A 16,913-nucleotide genomic window follows, 5' to 3' on the forward strand; every position below is an offset into this window, starting at 1 on the left:
TAGTTTAGGTATAAGGTTACCACTACTGAGCAAGGTTCTGTATGACTGTAAAATAAAGTAACTATTCCTGCTTCAAAAGAGGTTAATCTAAAAGGTAATTTTAATCAGAATAGGGATGTATATTGTATTTGGAGTTGTCTAAGTTCAACAGTCTCCAATCAAAATATCATACATTCCCGTTTGTTTTGGGGTTGCTTTATTGGTATGTGGTAGTAAAAAATACAGGTTTATTATCCATACTGATTAACCATTTTTACCCTCGGGCATTCAACAGCCATTACATGGGAAAAGTCTCCATGCCTTTTGCTGGTTTAACTATAAATAGGCCCTGGTTGTATAACAATCTATAGTTGGACACACCTTGTGTTCTCTGCCCTTGTTTTTATTATATCTGGTTCATTCATAAACCAGCCTCTGCTAATTAGCACAGGACTCAAGTTAAACCACAAGACTTGCATTTGGAAAAAGCAACAAAGTACATGGCGTTCAGTTTAAGAGTTTAAAATGAACTTTGGAGAGACTTAAAATAATAAATAGGAAAAATCTGATTCAACTCCCCTTTAAATCAATAGGATAATAGCACCATTTCCTGACTTAGAAGGAGAGCGATTTTTTTTAACAGTCCAGCTAGTGCTATATATTACCCTATGTTGAGTTTATAACACAGTTATTGCCTACGTTTATTGTCTCTGATGTTGCATTTGTGCCGTGTAAAAAGTTCTATTCCATGGCATGTTGGAACCATGCTTACAAATGATGAGTAGGCAAAATGTGGAAAGGGCTTACAATTTGTCTTGCTTTTGGGTAAATGGAAAGGAAACTCCCACTGTTTTTATTGCATTAAAGAATAAATCTCTTGTGTCAGAATGTAGCTAAACGTTTAAAAAACATACCATATTTGTCTGGAAGTAGGCGCATTCTGCAACAAGAGAGCAGATTGGAATATCCCTTATTCCCTTCCCTTTGCGCTCTCCCAGCTGTTGGGAAGTTGCAGGGAATGGGCTAGGAGAATATCTTAATCGCCAGGCCCACACAGGAAGTTAGCAAGCTCGTCCCCCAACCCTATCCTCATCAAAGCCAGAGGGAGAATCTGAACTGGACCCCGGCTGCCAACATCAGGGACAGTGAGGTAAGACAATGAGCTGGCTGTTTGGCTCAAGGAAGTGGCAGAAGGAATTTTGAATCTAAATGCAGGAGAGATGTCCGCTGCCCCGTGAGGATTGGGTGCGAGGGAAAGAGCATTAGATTGTCCCTGAATAGGAGTGTGGGGGGAAGGGAAAACAGCCATGAGCCAGCTGGAACAGCCAAAGATAGGGAGTTAGCTAATACACGTCTGTCCATCTATACAACCTCTGCAATACGAACAAGGGGGTTTTCTTGTAGGTCAGAATCTTAATGTTGCCTGATTGTTGAGTGTTTTAGTTGAACAATTTCAGTTCTGCACTGTTACCCTCAGGGGCAGAGCCCTTTAGCCAGAAGACACAAAATTCATGGCTGCATTTAGAACCTGATAGATAATAAAAACAGGTTTGTGACCAGCTAATTGATGTGGATGGGGAGATAAGCCTTCCACAAATCATCCCTGTCTATCCACACACGTTGCTCTTTCAGCAGGCTCAGCGATGAGGTGGGGAGCCATGGAAGCAATTGCCTCAGGGCCTGGAAATTCAAAAGGCCCTGGAGCTCCTTTGAATTGCTCCCAGGCCCCTTTGAATTACTGTGGGGGTGCCGGAGTACCACTTTGCGCAGCTCTGAGGGCTGAGGAGGAGGCATCCCATTTTGGGCAGCACTAAGGACTGACTTCCCTCTGCCCTGCCCCTTCCACCCTCAGCCCGGCCCTTCTAGGGGTGCAGAGCCAGGTCCCACACATCCACTTTGCCCCGGGGCCTGTGGTGGCTGTTGGCTCACCTGTCTTTCAGTATAACTATCCCCACATCTCTCGCTCTGACACTGACTAGCATGGAGTCGGCTCTTCCCACCTCTTGCCACTTTCCAGGGGCCTCGGCTGCTTTTCTCTTCATTGCAGGGTCCAGGAGCTCTGACACGGTTATGAAATATTAAGTGCTACTTCCCACTAAATTTACCATCCGCTCCAACCAAGATTGAGACCGTATTGTGGTAGGAACACATAGCAAGAGACCGTCCCTTTCCCCAAACAGCCTATCTAAATAGACAAGGCGGATAAAGGAAATGTTATTTATCCCCATGTCACAGGTGGGGAGCTGAGCCATAGAGTTTGTCAGTTTAAAAGTAAGAGCTAACTTCATTCAGGAAATCTGTGATAGAGCCAAGAACTGAAAAGAAGCACCTCGACTTCCAGACTAGGTCTTAACTGACCATCTTTCCTTTTTTCACTAGACGGCTTTCTGCTTAGCGCTACAAATTAATTAAGAAGTTTGGGGTTACACGACAAACTTTTTAGATGGAGCATGAAACAAACGTATCATCTCAATTAGTATAGAACACGTAAATCAGGATCTTGGGCTAATTCCAGCTGGAAATGGGAATTGCCAGCCAGCTGTCATGACAGTTGATGCTTACGCATGAGAGAGCCATTAGCATATCCATTGTTCTTGTGATTCTAATGTTTATTATGGATAAAAACTTGGCTTGATAAATGACCAATCCTTTTTTTTTTTTTACAAACTATGTGGCAGACTCTGACTGCAGAACTAACACCAGAGACCATTGAATGCTCTCAGCACATGATGCTTAAAGAATGAACATCTTTCTAATAGCTCATTCTAGCCCACGATGATGTGCCTTTAGCTGTTTTCTTAACATTTTGAATGATTAGATTAAATTCCTCAACGGCTTGATGGCACAAGTGGAAATAAATATAAAAATGCTTGGCTCTTGACCAGAGACTAGATATTTACAACGGTGGAAACTATGCATGTATTTTTGGTGCGGCACGCTTAAATCTCTCCAAATATTTTTAGCGTGCCTCCCTGCATTCATGCACAGCCAGTCAGTGTCATTCATCTGATTCTTCCATTCCTCGCCTGTAAACAAACTTAGGAAGAGTTGACAGACTTGGGTCTGATTTCTATTTGGTGACTTAGTGCAGCCCACTGTCTATGCAGCGTAAGATAAGATGACAACATCACTGCTTTTGACTGTGTAACTTTTTAAACTCTATTAAAAACCCAAAGTATCTTTGTGCATGCATGCATGACTGATAACGGTATATTTATATATCAGTAAATACACTTTGGAGTGAAATCAACCACTCCAAAGTCAGTAAACACTGATTTAAACTCAGTCTGCAAAATCCCCTTCTGCAATATAATATACTCTTAAAATGTTGTTTATCCTTAGACAATTATCGAATTTGTCTAGTACACAATGTATTATACACTAGAATTTCTTTCTCAACACCTACATTGGTTAAGTTACGGTAGCATTCACAGTTGACTGAAACAGATTCAAGGCATGGGATGATTTTATTGTTTAGTGTTGAACCTTAGTAATGCATTTCCTGACATTGGAGCTCTTGATTGCTGTATCTTAATGCTCTGTTAATGTCAGTTTATTTGGTTGAGTTTTTGGATGGAATTTTCTTTTTCATTTTTCTAAAAAGAGCAGAGGAAAGGGACATTTGCCAATGGAATTTTCAGTTTCTTGAACTAGAAGTATCAAGTTTGACAACTTCCCAAACCCAAGTTACCCTTAAATTTGAGGCCTCCTGATTCAGAATACCTTTTGCTGTGAGTTGATTCAAAGTCCGCATGCATCAAAAATTCAACCCATTTTAAAAGTTAACATTGCATAACATTTCTGCCCTCGTGACATTTTTTACTTAAAACATAACTTTAAAATTATAATCTCATTTTATTTTTCATCAGATGTTGTTTAGTAAAAATTACAAAACAAGACAAATTTGAGAGTCCAGGTTTCAACCATAGTTTTTCTGTTCAAAACATAAGGAACATAGTATGTTTAATGTAGTACCTTTTTTTCCCCAAAAAGTTTCAAGAAAAATTTGTTACGTGGGAAACTTCAAACTGAAAGGAATTTGTGTTTAGAAAGTTTAGTAACTACTAAAAATGGTGGACTACAAACTAGAACTCAGCCTGATCTGTAGTGTGTTCTGCCCCCCATAATCATCTATAAAATATACATAAAAGCTGGGGGAAAGTATATTTAAAAAATATGCTAAGACCATATTTTGTCAACAGATGAAAGATCTCCATGTTCAAAAGTGCCGAGCACCCAGAAGCAACTATAATGTTCATGGCTAGCCCTCTTCTCCCCAGCAGGTGCTGATATTCTAAGGGGAACATGTAGAGATGAGCATTGCTAAGGTTCAGGTTGTGAAAAGTAAAAGATGGGGGGAGGGATGCTATGGAAGTAGACTCTTGGAATTACCAAAATGAGCTGAAAACCTGAGCTGGGAATATTCTTTAAAAAATAAATAAATGAAATCCATCAGCGTAGTGGCCCCTATTGGCTCCTCTGCAATAGCCCCTGGATTGGGATATGCCAAAGGAGCTCTCTGCTTGCTTAGAGACATGCTTCAATGAATGCAAATGTGTTGAGGAAAAACCGCAGAACCAAACTGGCCTTTGGCCAGGCCAGGCCCAGAAAAGGGAAGCCTCTCAAAGGGGAAAAGGAAACAGATTTATTCACTGATACCATGACGCCAACATCTGTCACCCATCTGGAAGGTGCATCAGCCTAGTTCTCTCTTGCTTGCTAGCTCAATACTGAATGGCAGTTGTGGTTGTTTACAAGTGGACAATCATAAGGAACAGTACAACTACTAAGCTGTAGTTATACCAGGAAGTTGGAACATCTTGGGTGTATTGGGGACCTGCGCATTCTACTGGCTGACAGGAAGAGATGTTCCTGAATAATCAACGCCACTGGAAAATGGCTTCCTCCATCCACAGCATGGGTAGCCATTTGCCATCTCCTCCCGGGGGAATTCTGTGCCACTGCACAATGCAGAATGTGAACAGAAATTAATGTTCTGCACCGAATTCCCCACTCCCACTCCCATTGAAACAGGCTGCAGAGCTGCTGGACCCAGCAGAGCCCAGCTCGCAAATAGAAGACACTGCCGGAGGGAGGGAATGAATCTGGATGGCTCAAGGCAGCTGCCGTTCCCAGAATGCCCTGAAGGAAGGACGTCTCAGGGGTTGCACTATTAGTCTGTAACTTTAAAAATAATGAGCAGCCCTGTGGCACCTTTAGGGTATGTCTAGACTACATTCCTCTGTCGCCAGAGGGATGTAAATTAGACATACCGAAATTGCTAATTTAAATATCCTGTGCTTCATTAGAATTAAAATGGCCACCACTTTTTGCTGACGCGGCACTTTGCCGGCAAAATGCGGCTATCTAGACGGGGATCGGTCGACAAGGAAAGCCTTTTCCAACTGATCCCTTATGCCTCGTGCAACAAGGTTTACAGGATTGGTTGGAAAAGGCTTTCCTTGTCGACCGATCCCTGTCTAGACTGGTGCTTTTTTCCGGCAAAGTGCCGTGTCGGCAAAAAGCGGCAGCCATTTTTATTCTAATGAAGCACAGGATATTTAAATCCCCGCTTCATTAGCAATTTCAGTATGTCTAATTTACATTGCTCTGGTGACAGAGGGATGTAGTCTAGACATACCCTTAGAGACTAATAAATATATTCTATTCTGAGCCAACTCGTCTGATGAAGTGGGTTTTATCACAGAAAGCTGATGATGCTAAATAGTTAAGTCTCTAAAGTTCCCAAGGCTGCTCATTGTTTCTGAAGGAAGGAGACAGTATGCAGGGAACTTCCCACAATCCAGCATCAGGTTGTTTCTCTCTCTGGATTCCCGGTCTCTGGGTGGGTGGGAGGTGGTGTAGAGGGGAGGGTGTCTGGACTGTGGGGCCCTGAAGCTGGGATCTGGAAGAAGGAGGTGGGCGTGGCTAAGCTCACAGCTGGGCTCCGGGCAGGGAGGGAGCAAAGCAACAGGAACTGGGCTGTCGTTAACTCTCCACTCCTGGGGAATTCTGTATGTGTATATTATTACTGACATAGTTGCTGACAGGAATTTTGAAATAAATTAACAAAATAATTAAAACGGGGGTGATTGTGACAAATAAAATATGCAGCATTTTAAAATACCGTGTGCAAAATTTGTAATTTTTTGGCACAGGATTCCCCCAGGAGTAGCCATCGCACTCCCCTTCCCTGTCTGGCCAAATGTGCTTTGCATGTGAATGCACACACAGAGTTCTAACTGGAGTGTGGAGTGCTTTGGGATACAGACATCTGTCCCACCTGCACCTCTAACAGGACCGAACCCTACAGGGGCAAGGACCCTGGTAGTCTTGGGGACTTTCAAACACCACCATCAGGAAAGAGAGAAACCTTGTAAAACAATAAGAAGCTCCGATTTAAAAACAAGAAATTGAACTGGGGCATATGGGGCAGGTGTAGTCCCTCAAACCACTTTAAATTAGTTTTTTTTTTTTTTAAAAATCTGGTTAGCTTTCAAGTTGACACTGCTTCTTTACAACACTAACCTGTGAATGATAGTCTCTAAGCACGAGTGATGGCATGTGATGGCAAGCACTTCAAGGAGCATCCCTGAAAGGAGCTTATGAAAAAAAAAGTAAACCCCTTCACACAACTTAGAGTTGCCATCCATGCTAACATTATTGCAAATTCCTGAAGGAAGTGATGATAAAGCTGGTGCACATGGAGTGGAGAATCCAGCTGCTGAACAGAGACCGTTTTTGAACTCTCTGAAAATATAATACGTTTTTAGTGGAGCGACGGCCATTTGTGACTGCCTAAGCTTTGAAATGCATCTTCAATAGGCTTGCCAGGTGTCTGGTTTTGAGCTTTCGGTCCGGGAAACAAATTGAGAAAATAGCGGACATATAAATGTCCGGTATTTTCTAATTAAATAAGTTTTATTATTATCATGAGTATCACTACGTAGTTTCGTACTGCCTGGCTGGTAGACACGCTCACGTTGCATGAGTGTGTCTACCAGCCAGGAAGTATGCAACTACACAGTGGGGGAGGGAGGGCCAGATGGAATCCCTGGGGCCGAAATCGCCCATGCGCCCTGCTGAGACTGTGTGCGGGACGGGCAGCACCCTGGGATCTGTGTGTGCCCGGGCCAGCCCCACTTCCTGCCAGCCAGTTCCCCCCCGCCTACCCCACCCCCCAGCCAGCCCCACTCCTCTTGATCCCCTCCTGGCTAGCCCCGCTCCCCGCTGGCTGGTTCCCCGCAGCCAGCCCTGCTCCCCTCGATCTCCTGCCAGCCAGCCCCGCTCCCCGCTGGCTGGTTCCCCGCAGCCAGCCCTGCTCCCCTCGATCTCCTGCCAGCCAGCCCTGCTCCCTGCTGGCCGAACCTCCTCCCCCTGATCTCCCCCAGTCAGCCCCACTCCTGCCAACACCCTCCCAACCAGCCCTGCTCCCCACCGGCTGGTTCCCCCTGATCTCCCTTGCCAGGCGTCCTCCTCTCCCCCCCCATCTGAGATCAAGTGTGTCCTTTATTTTTGTCAAAACCATCTGGCAACCCTAATCTTCAAGCAAGCTCAGCCTACAAGCCCCAGCTTCCTAATGGAAGGAGTGTGACCTACAGATGTGACTGACCGTACTGAAAATAACCAGGGAGAGGGGCAGTGAGAGAATATGGCTGTGATCTGTACCGTGCTATGAAATGGTGTATTTGCTCTGTTACACTGGGACTGTCATGGGGAACACAGCCAGACTCTTAGGAATGTGTCGGTTCTTTGTGACAGAGAAGAAATGGGCCTCTGTTGTAACAAATATAAAGGAGATTCCTACAAATGTTACCTTCCCTCTGTTTTGATGCAAGGTGTTAATTAAAATGTCACAGGAACCCTCCTTAGAAGAGAGGTGTGCTGGGGATGTACTAACCTATTTCAATTAGCTAGCTGTTTCAAACACTCAATAGTGTGGAACATAGAAACGGCCCTGTTGGAACAGACCAGTGGTCTATTAGGCTGGGATCTTGTCTCCCAACTGTTACCTGTATCCTGATACTTCAAAAGGAAGATGGAAGAAGCTCTTTATTGACCTGACCTGCCCATAGAGGGATTTTTCTTACCAAACCCAGGCAGTTAGTGGTTGATGTTTGCCCTGAAGCACAAAGCTTTATACGCCTCGTAATTTGTGCCCTATCCCATGTAACAGTGAGAGAGGTTTAGTTCAGTGAGCACAAACATTTTGTATTTACAATGTATTTAGTTCCTCCAGGCCACAACAAAGCATCCTTCCACCCAGGGATACCCACGGTGTTAGAACAAATTTTATAGGGGGGGGGAAGAAGGGTGTTGAAAGTCATTGAACAAAATTGTAAACCCTGCATATGATGGAAACCACATCAAGCCAGCGGTCTGCCACACCTCTCGGCACCCCTAATTCCAGCAGCCCCGTGGAAAGTTCTGGGTCATCCTCCCATCAGAATATTTTTTCGTCTTCTTCAAGTGCTTGCCCAAGTCCGTTCCAATGTAGGTGTGTGCAGCACCCAAGCAGTCCACTGTGTCCGTTGGTCAGTTCTGGTGCCTCCTTGCCCCATGTGCTCATGATGCCAGTATAAAGAGCCCTCCTTCCCCCTTGGGTCCTTCTTACCACCCATATTGACCTTGCTCTTGCAAGGCTTTCTCAGTGGACTTTCTTGCTTCAAATTGTATATGGTTGTTGTTTGTAGGTAGGTAGTGTATTTGGTGTGATTAGCAGAGTTCTCTCTGCTCTCGGCACCAGGGCGTACCTCCAATGCTGGGTTTCTAGCCTTGTGCCTCCCCTAGCAAGGTCATGCTCATGAGCAACCCACACTCCCACAGTCTTAAGTGCACAGCTGCAAAATCTGCAGGGACTTTAAGCCCTGTTCCAAGAAGGTTCTGGTGATGGGGCTGAATTCCTTTGGAGCCAGGCCAGTCCAACTCAGCACCCAGTGCTCTGTGTCTTTGAGAAGTGCCTCTCTCAGTCCCCAGGAGTCTTGGCACTGCTCTGGATATCTCCAGTGCTGAGGAGATGCTGCCAGCTGCGAGAGGATGTTCCTCGAACCCGAGAAGAGGCGGGCATGGAGGCCAAAGTGAGGTGAGAGCCACGCTAGGCCGCTCTGCTGATCCAGCAGCTCAGTGGGCACCTTTGTCTCCAGCCCATATGCGGGAGTCCCATCGGCACTGGAAGGTCAGCGCAGTACTGGTGGTTTGGCAATCACCTCAAACCTGGAGGCCTTCGCTGTGGTAGGAGACCTCCTCTCGCTCTCGGTGCTGGTGTCGACAGCCGTGTTAGTGCTGACAGGCAGAGGAGAACATGAAGCCACTCTGAGGCCCTTGGTGCTGTCTAAGAGGAAACCAGCCATGGTGGCTCAATCTCACTCTTCCCCTCCCCAGCGCTGGTCACGACCATTTCTCCGCGTTCGCTGGACATAGACTCATCTTCAGAGTTGGGGGTGGCACAGGAGCTGACCCTGTCCCGTCTCAGGTCAGTCCTACCTGGAGCTGGACCTGAGCCAGGGAGGGCCGTTGGTCTTCTGGTCTCCAGAGCAACAGCCACCTTGGAACCCCTGGGGTTTCCCTAAATGTAGTTGAGGTGCCCCTGTTCAGTGGCCTCCAAGGGAAGAGTTGTGTCCCTTCTGACAGTGCCCAATCCAGAGTCCAATCCTGAGACCAGGACTGAGCACCAGGAACTTGTCCTTCAGGATCTGGTTGATGCCTATGGTGAGGAGGAGCGATCTCTGCTGGTGTTGGCCTCCTCTTCGTTTTCTCCTAAGGAGACATTGGCAAGAGCAGGTCACTCTCCCTCAATGACTGTATGGCCCACCAGAAGCTGCTGAAGAGGATGGTCCAAAACATAGACATACAAATGGAAGAGGTTAAGGAATCCCCTGACTTCTTCGAAGACATCCTGACCACAGCAAGGAGGCCATCATGGTCCCAATTAAAGCCCTCCAGTAATCCTTAGCATCCCACTACCAAAAAGGTTGAGAAATACTTTATCCAGGCTCAAAGGCATGAATTCCTGAACAGCTACCCTGGCCCAAGATCCCGCATGTGCTCTGCAATCAATGAACGTGAATGGCAAGAGGTTAATCTCCCAAAGCAAAGGATGCAAAAAAAGTTGGGCCTGTTTGGGAGAAAGATCTGTTCAACTGGGGGATTGCTAACCAACAAGTGCTCCTGAGCAGATAAAACTTTACATCGTGGGATTCCTTGTTGAATGTGAAGGACTCATTGTCCCAAGAGGCCAAAAGGGAGTTTTCCTCATTGATTGAGGAACAGAGATCATTGGCAGGCAGCCCTAGACAAAGCACATTAGGCTGCCAGATCTGCAGCTTCCACAGTCCTTGGGCCTCCTGCAAGATATTCAGCAAACTCTCCAGGACCTTCCTTTTCAGGGCACTTTGCACTTCTCGGAGCAGATAGATACCCAAGCCCCAGGCCTCAAGGATTCCTGAATGGAGTCTCTGAGCTTATACACTCTGGTGAATTAGAGAAAGCACTAAATCCCCTGAAATCCTCCCAGTTCTTCCCTCTGCCAGCCTGGCAGGAAGCAAGGGCTTCAGACATGGACCTCCACCACCAATTCTCCTTGACATCAGTGGCTGCCTCTTCCAGACATTCACAGAGATCTAAGCAGGCCTTTAATGGGGGCACTCAGGGATACTTTATCAGTCACAGAGACTTCAGGGCCAGCTTACCCCTAGTTTATGACCCGCTTGTCCCTCTTCCTCAGGGCACGTTCCTGAATTACAACAGACCTTTGGGTTCTAAGCATGGTAGAAGCGGGATAGACCTTCCAATTCAGTCCTACGTGCTCTGCTCCACTCTTCCTCCATGTCCCTCTTCAGAGACCCCTCTCACAAGCAACTTCTGGTGCAGGCAGAGCACTCACTCCTATGGCTGGGAGCTGTGGAAGAGGTTCCACAGAATTTAAGGGGTTGTGGGTTTTGTTCCCATTATTTCTTAATCCCAAAAGCCAAGGGAGGTGTCAGACCTATCCTGGACCTGTGCTGATCTCTTTTTTTCAAACAATATTTCTAATTATTTCTTTAGAGGCCTTAACAGGTTGTACCCACAGGTGTGACAACCAGTCCCCCTTGGGACCTTAAGCTGGTTAGATCAAAGCTCATAGCCTCCCCCCCCCCCCATCCAGCTAGTGGCTACATGCTCCCTGCTATGCCTCTCCTGGAAAGTGGCCTTCTCAGTGGCTATTACTTTGGCCAGAAGTGTTTCAAAGATCTGTATCCTCACTTTGGAGCCACCCGACACTGTTTTAGTTAAGGACAAGGTGCAAGTGCACCCACACCCCACTTTCCTTCCAAAGGTGGTCTCCCAGTTTCATAGCTAAGATGCAGTTGTCTTGCTAGTTTTCTCTCCAAAGCCACATGCAAACAGAGAGGGGTGGAGACTCCAACCATTGGACGCTAGGCATGCACTAGCCTTTGAAACAGAAATGGAAATTTCTGAAAATTCGCCCGTTTGTGGCCATTGCAGAGAGGATGAAGGGTCTCCCCGTTTGCACTCGGAGAATCTTATCATAGATCACGTCATGTAGCCACACGTGCTATGAGCTGGTGGATGTGCCACTTCCACCAGTGCTAACTGCCCATTTCATGAGAACACAAGCATCTTCGGCAGCATTTCTGGCACAGGGTCCCTATTCAGAGCATTGGCAGAGCAGCGATTTGGTTTTCTTCTTATTATGCCATCACTCAGCAGGCAAGAGGTGAGGCTAGATTAGGCCAAGCTCTGTTGCAGTTGGCATGTCCATGAACTCCAAGCTCCGCACGGATACAACTGCTTGGGAGTCACCTACATCAGAATGGGCGTGTGCACACTCAGCAAGGAAAAAACAGGTGCCAGCTTTTCTGTAACTCTAGTTTTTTGAGTTGTGTTGCACAGGTCCATCCAAGACCCACCCTCCTACCCCTCTTACCAGAGTTGACTAGAACGAAGGAATTTATGGAGGAGGGGTTGGCAGGGACCTTTAAACTGGCTCTATGACCACATAACACCAGAGGGCACCAGAGCTAACCGATGGATACCATTGAGGGAAAAATTTCCGGTGACCATGATTGGGGCACACACACACCTACATTGGAATGGACACATGCAACACATCTCAAAGAACAACAGTTGCAGAAAGATTAGCTACTTTTTTTTTCCCAGCATGCTTTGCTACAGCTGGCACTATATTTTTGGCAGCACTAGGCAGCTGCAGCCCTCAAGCTGCCATTTTGCAACTAGTTGCGGCTGTTGTGTCAGCATCCTTGCTCATTTAGAAAGTGCTCTGAAGTTATGTTGTGTATCTTCCAGTTTTCCCTGACTTATTGCTAAACGTATGTGTGGCACATGCTTCTTCTTGTATAGTTTCCTTTTGTGCTCTTGGCTGCCAAAAGGGACACACAATGATCTGGGGGGGGGGCCTATAAGGTAGGTGCTGAGGATGGAGGAGCATGTTTGTTTGTTTATCATTTTAAACTGGCATGATTAGTTTGGATTTAAGACACTCATTTTCTGGGACTCATGTATCCCTTAGTTCCAAAAATTATTATGCCATAGACATGTATCTCTTGCAGGACCAAACGTGTCAAGCCTGGATGCTTAGAATGAGGCTCCAAAGTCCACATTTGGGATCCTAAATAAAGTGGCCTGATCTCGAGTGGTTCTGAGCATTTGCAGCTTCCACTGAAGTCAAGAACTGTTGGATGTTTAGCACCTTTTAGAATCTGGGCTGTCAGCTTTTAGTATCTTCAGGGGGTAGCCGAGTTAGTCAGTTACAGGAAAAAAACAAAAAATGGTCTGGTAGCACTTTATAGACTAATAAAACATGTAGGCTGTGTCTACACTGGGCCACTTATTCCGGAAAAGCAGCCGCTTTTCCGGAATAACTTGCCAGCTGTCTACACTGGCCGCTTGCTTTTCCGGAAAAGCAATGACGATCTACTGTAAAATTGTCAGTGTTTTTCCGGAAAAACTATGCTTCTCCCGTTTGGACAAAAGTCCTTTTCCGGAAAAACTGTTCTGGAAAAGGGCCAGTGTAGACAGCACAGTAGTCTTTTCCGCAAAAAAGCCCAGATCGCGAAAATGACGATCGGGGCTTTTTTCTGGAAAAGCGCATCTACATTGGACACGGACGCTTTTCCGGAAAAGCATCCTGCCAATGTAGACGCGCTTTTTCCGGAAATACTTATAACGGAAAACTGTTCCGTTTTAAGCATTTCCAGAAAAGGGTGCCAGTGTAGACGTAGACGTAGACGTAGATTTTATCATGAGCTTTCATGGGCACAGCCCACTTCTTCAGATGACCGGTCATCTGAAGAAGTGGGTTGTGACCACGGAGGCTCATGATACCATCTACTTGTTTTGTTAGTCTATAAAGTGCAACCAGACCATTTGTAGCTTTTAGTATGATTGTAATCAGTGGCAAAAGTCTCACTGAGTGGAGCCAGAGTTTCATTCCAGGCCTCATATCTAAAAACGTATCTAACTATTTATTGTTATAAAATCCTGGCCAACGCATACAGTACAGAACAACACAAAAATGCCTCTTTGTGTTTATTTTAAACGTGTGGGAAGCTATTCTGTACACTTTCTCCTCCCCTGTAAATAGATATGAAAGGACAACTGCTTCCTAAGCTGGGAAGCCTGAGTGGCCATTGCCGTTTCTGCCTTGCATAAGGGCCAAAGTTGTGTTCCTGCTCCTAAATGACATCAGCAGAAGGTCTGCCATTCTTTTTGATGCAAGCAGGAGTAGATGGTTATTGTTGCTGGACTAACACATGAAAGTAGGTCAGTTGAGGAAATAGGACCTGCTAGATTCAATATGACTCATGCTCTATTTGCTGTTCTAACCCTGGCTGGATACATGACTTTGGAAAAGTTAATTACGTCTTTTAGAGGCCCAAATATATTTACTCAAGTTGGGGCCCGATTTGAGAGCTAGGAGCCTGATTTTCCCTCTGACGTTAACACGTTCAGCACCTCTGGAAATCAGACCTAAATGTATCAAACTGAGCACCTAAGTTTGGTGAAATGTTGAAAATGTGGACCCTACCCTCTGTGCCTTAGTAGAGTTGGCATTAGAATAGTGCTAGTAATGCTTAGATAGGTTGTGTAAAGCAACTTCAGACTTGGATGAAAGGCCATATACAAGCTGTTTTGTATTTTTTTTTAAAAAATCATATCCTGAGATGCAGCCTACGTGATGGAATGTGGAAAGTTTTTCCAGTCTGGAGTGAGGCACATATCACATAATGCCCTCTGCTTTTCAGTCTAGCTCTGGCTGCTGCAGGGTTAGCCACATGATTTGATAATTCAGCATCAGAGTATTGGACCACATGTAGGTGGATGATCTGCTTTTGTTTGCTGCCAAGATGAACAGTCTGCTCCTACATTTTTTCCATCCTGTACTTCATCTTTCCATTAACTTGGAAAAGTGATGGGAAGAGATTTGCTTAGGCTTTCACTTCAGTAATGAGAATTATACCTGGGGTCCAGCAAATTTAAGCTACTTGGGTCTTGCTATTAGTAACAATTCAAAAGAGTGCATTCCACTGAATCGGTCTGGTTCAAACATTAGCACATTGACACATTTGAATAAGCAGGGTTAGCTGCAGTTCATCTTATGAAGTCACAGAAATATGTTCTCACATAAAACATATGCACCCGCAGTCTTCGAGCACTTCTGATTTCACAAGCGAGGGAGCCCATGGAGTACCTGCTTGGATGGGTGACCTCCAACTAAGTCCAGCAGTGTCAGGATTTGGGAAAAGAGATGTTTCCCCTTTAAGTTGCCATCTGGACCAATAATCTAATGTGGACCAGAGGGACTCTTGTACTGGAAGTTGATCTTCTCAAAAGAAATGTAAAACTGAAGTCCTTACTACAGGAGGTCATGTATGGCAGAAGGTCCCAAAAATGCTTAACTTAATGCTCTATGAATAACCCCCAGTGTCAGTAGAATCCTTCATGGCATGTATGATTAATCCCAGGCATATGTCTTTGAAGGAATGTGGCCTACATTTGAAAAAGTTGCTTGCCATGCAAACTGAGTCTGCCACACATTTGTATTGTTTGTGCTTATGCACGCTGGACTTTTGTATGTGCACTTTTTCAAAGATGGGCCTCCAAATTTCAGTGTCCTCTTTTTCGTTTTGGCCAAAGTCTAATTTTTATGCTTACGTTTTCAAAGGGAGAATAGAATTTTCTTCTTTCCAATCCTATATTTATACTATGCTATGTACCCAAGAGGTAGCTGCATTTCCATGATGAGTAAAATTATCGTACATTTGTAAATGCTTTGAGTTGAAAGATACTATATCTGTATACAATGTTTTTTAAAATAACATAGTTTCCTCTCAAGCTTTCCTCTCAAATACATTTCAATGTATTTCCTTTAAATATGCGTACCTCTCAGATGTATTGAGAAGTAGGAAACTACCATTACAACGTCATATGAAAGTAGAAATCATTATACCACAAATGATGTACTTCCAGATTCTATTTACACTAGTGTGGCAGCAATATCAGGGCCATAGAAGGGTTTTACTGCACTTTCTACAAAGCTGGCTTAGCTCTTGTCTATACTGGAAAACAGAGCCAGGATTTAGCCAAAGTGGGATATAATATATTGCAAACAGGGGTGCCGACAGACTTGCCAGGACGTTGGGCAACATAGGGGAGACTGGCTTTGTGCTCACAGAAGGGGCGGGGCCTCAGGTGGAAGAGGTGGGGTCTTGGGCAAAAGGGGTGGGGCTAAGGCAGTCATCCCCCAGTGCTGGAACACTCCATGCTGGCTCCCCTTCTTATCCCTTGGTGCTGCCTGGGACGTACCATGTGGCACTCTAGCGATTTAAAGGGCCTGGGACTCTGGTTGCTGCTGCTGTCCCTGTGATAGCGACAGTAGCTGGGAGCCCTGGGCCCTTTTGAATCACTGGGGCCTTGGGGCAGTTGCCCCTTGGCCCCCCTGTCAGGGGTCTGGTTGCAAACAGCTCCCCCACCCTCATATTTGCATTTGCATTGTATGTAGGTCCAAAGGTGGGCCCCACACTAGAACATGCTTCTGCAGTCGGGCTGGATTGGGCATGTAAAACCCAGCCCCATGCAACTGTTCCTACAGGTGCCCTGGGTTCCTCACTGTACGGATTGGATGAAGTGCTCCTTTTCCCTCCAGTGTTGCAGACCAATCCCACTGGACTCACTGAAGTAGGAGAGGGGCTAGAGAAGGGATGACAGGAAAACACTAATAAGGTGACTTGGCGACTTGGTAAAGGCTACTACGTAGCATGATAGAGAAAGAAGTGCTTTAAAAATAAATAGCCATCTTAAAGAGAAAATTTCTCATGGGGAAGGATGGTCTGTGTTTAAGGCACTGGACTGGAATTCAAGTGAGCCAGGCTCAATGTCCAGCTCTGCTACTGGTTTCTCAGTTGACCCTTGTCAAGTCACTTCATCTCTCCGTGTCTCAGGAGTCCATCTGTAAAATGGGGATAATACATTTTCCTTGGTCTTGTCTATTTAGATTGTAAGCTCTTTTAAATCAGAAATTATCTCTTAATCGGAGTATATACAGCCCCTCGCACAATGAGGCCCCGATCTCAGTTGGGGACTTTAAGCAATATTATAATAAAATTATAAATAATAATAATAGATGTTTTCACTTTAGTGCATTACAACAATTTATATACTAATTTCATAACATAGGGCTGGAGGAGTATGTTGAAAGTCTTCTTGAAAACACTGTCTTGTCACCAGCTTTTAATTCCTCCAAGCAGCCTAACCCTGAGGTTAATGTAAGAATCGAAGGATGATGGTTTTGTGTTGATCTGGTTAGTGGGCTACAGACAGGTCTATTGTAAGTATCCATTTAGGAATAGTCTGGATATCTATACAGGCAGTCCCTGACTTACGCGGATCCGACTTATGTCGGATCCGCACTTACG

The sequence above is a fragment of the Pelodiscus sinensis genome, chromosome 3, assembly GCF_049634645.1.
Source record: "Pelodiscus sinensis isolate JC-2024 chromosome 3, ASM4963464v1, whole genome shotgun sequence".
In the NCBI taxonomy this organism is placed as follows: domain Eukaryota; kingdom Metazoa; phylum Chordata; order Testudines; family Trionychidae; genus Pelodiscus; species Pelodiscus sinensis.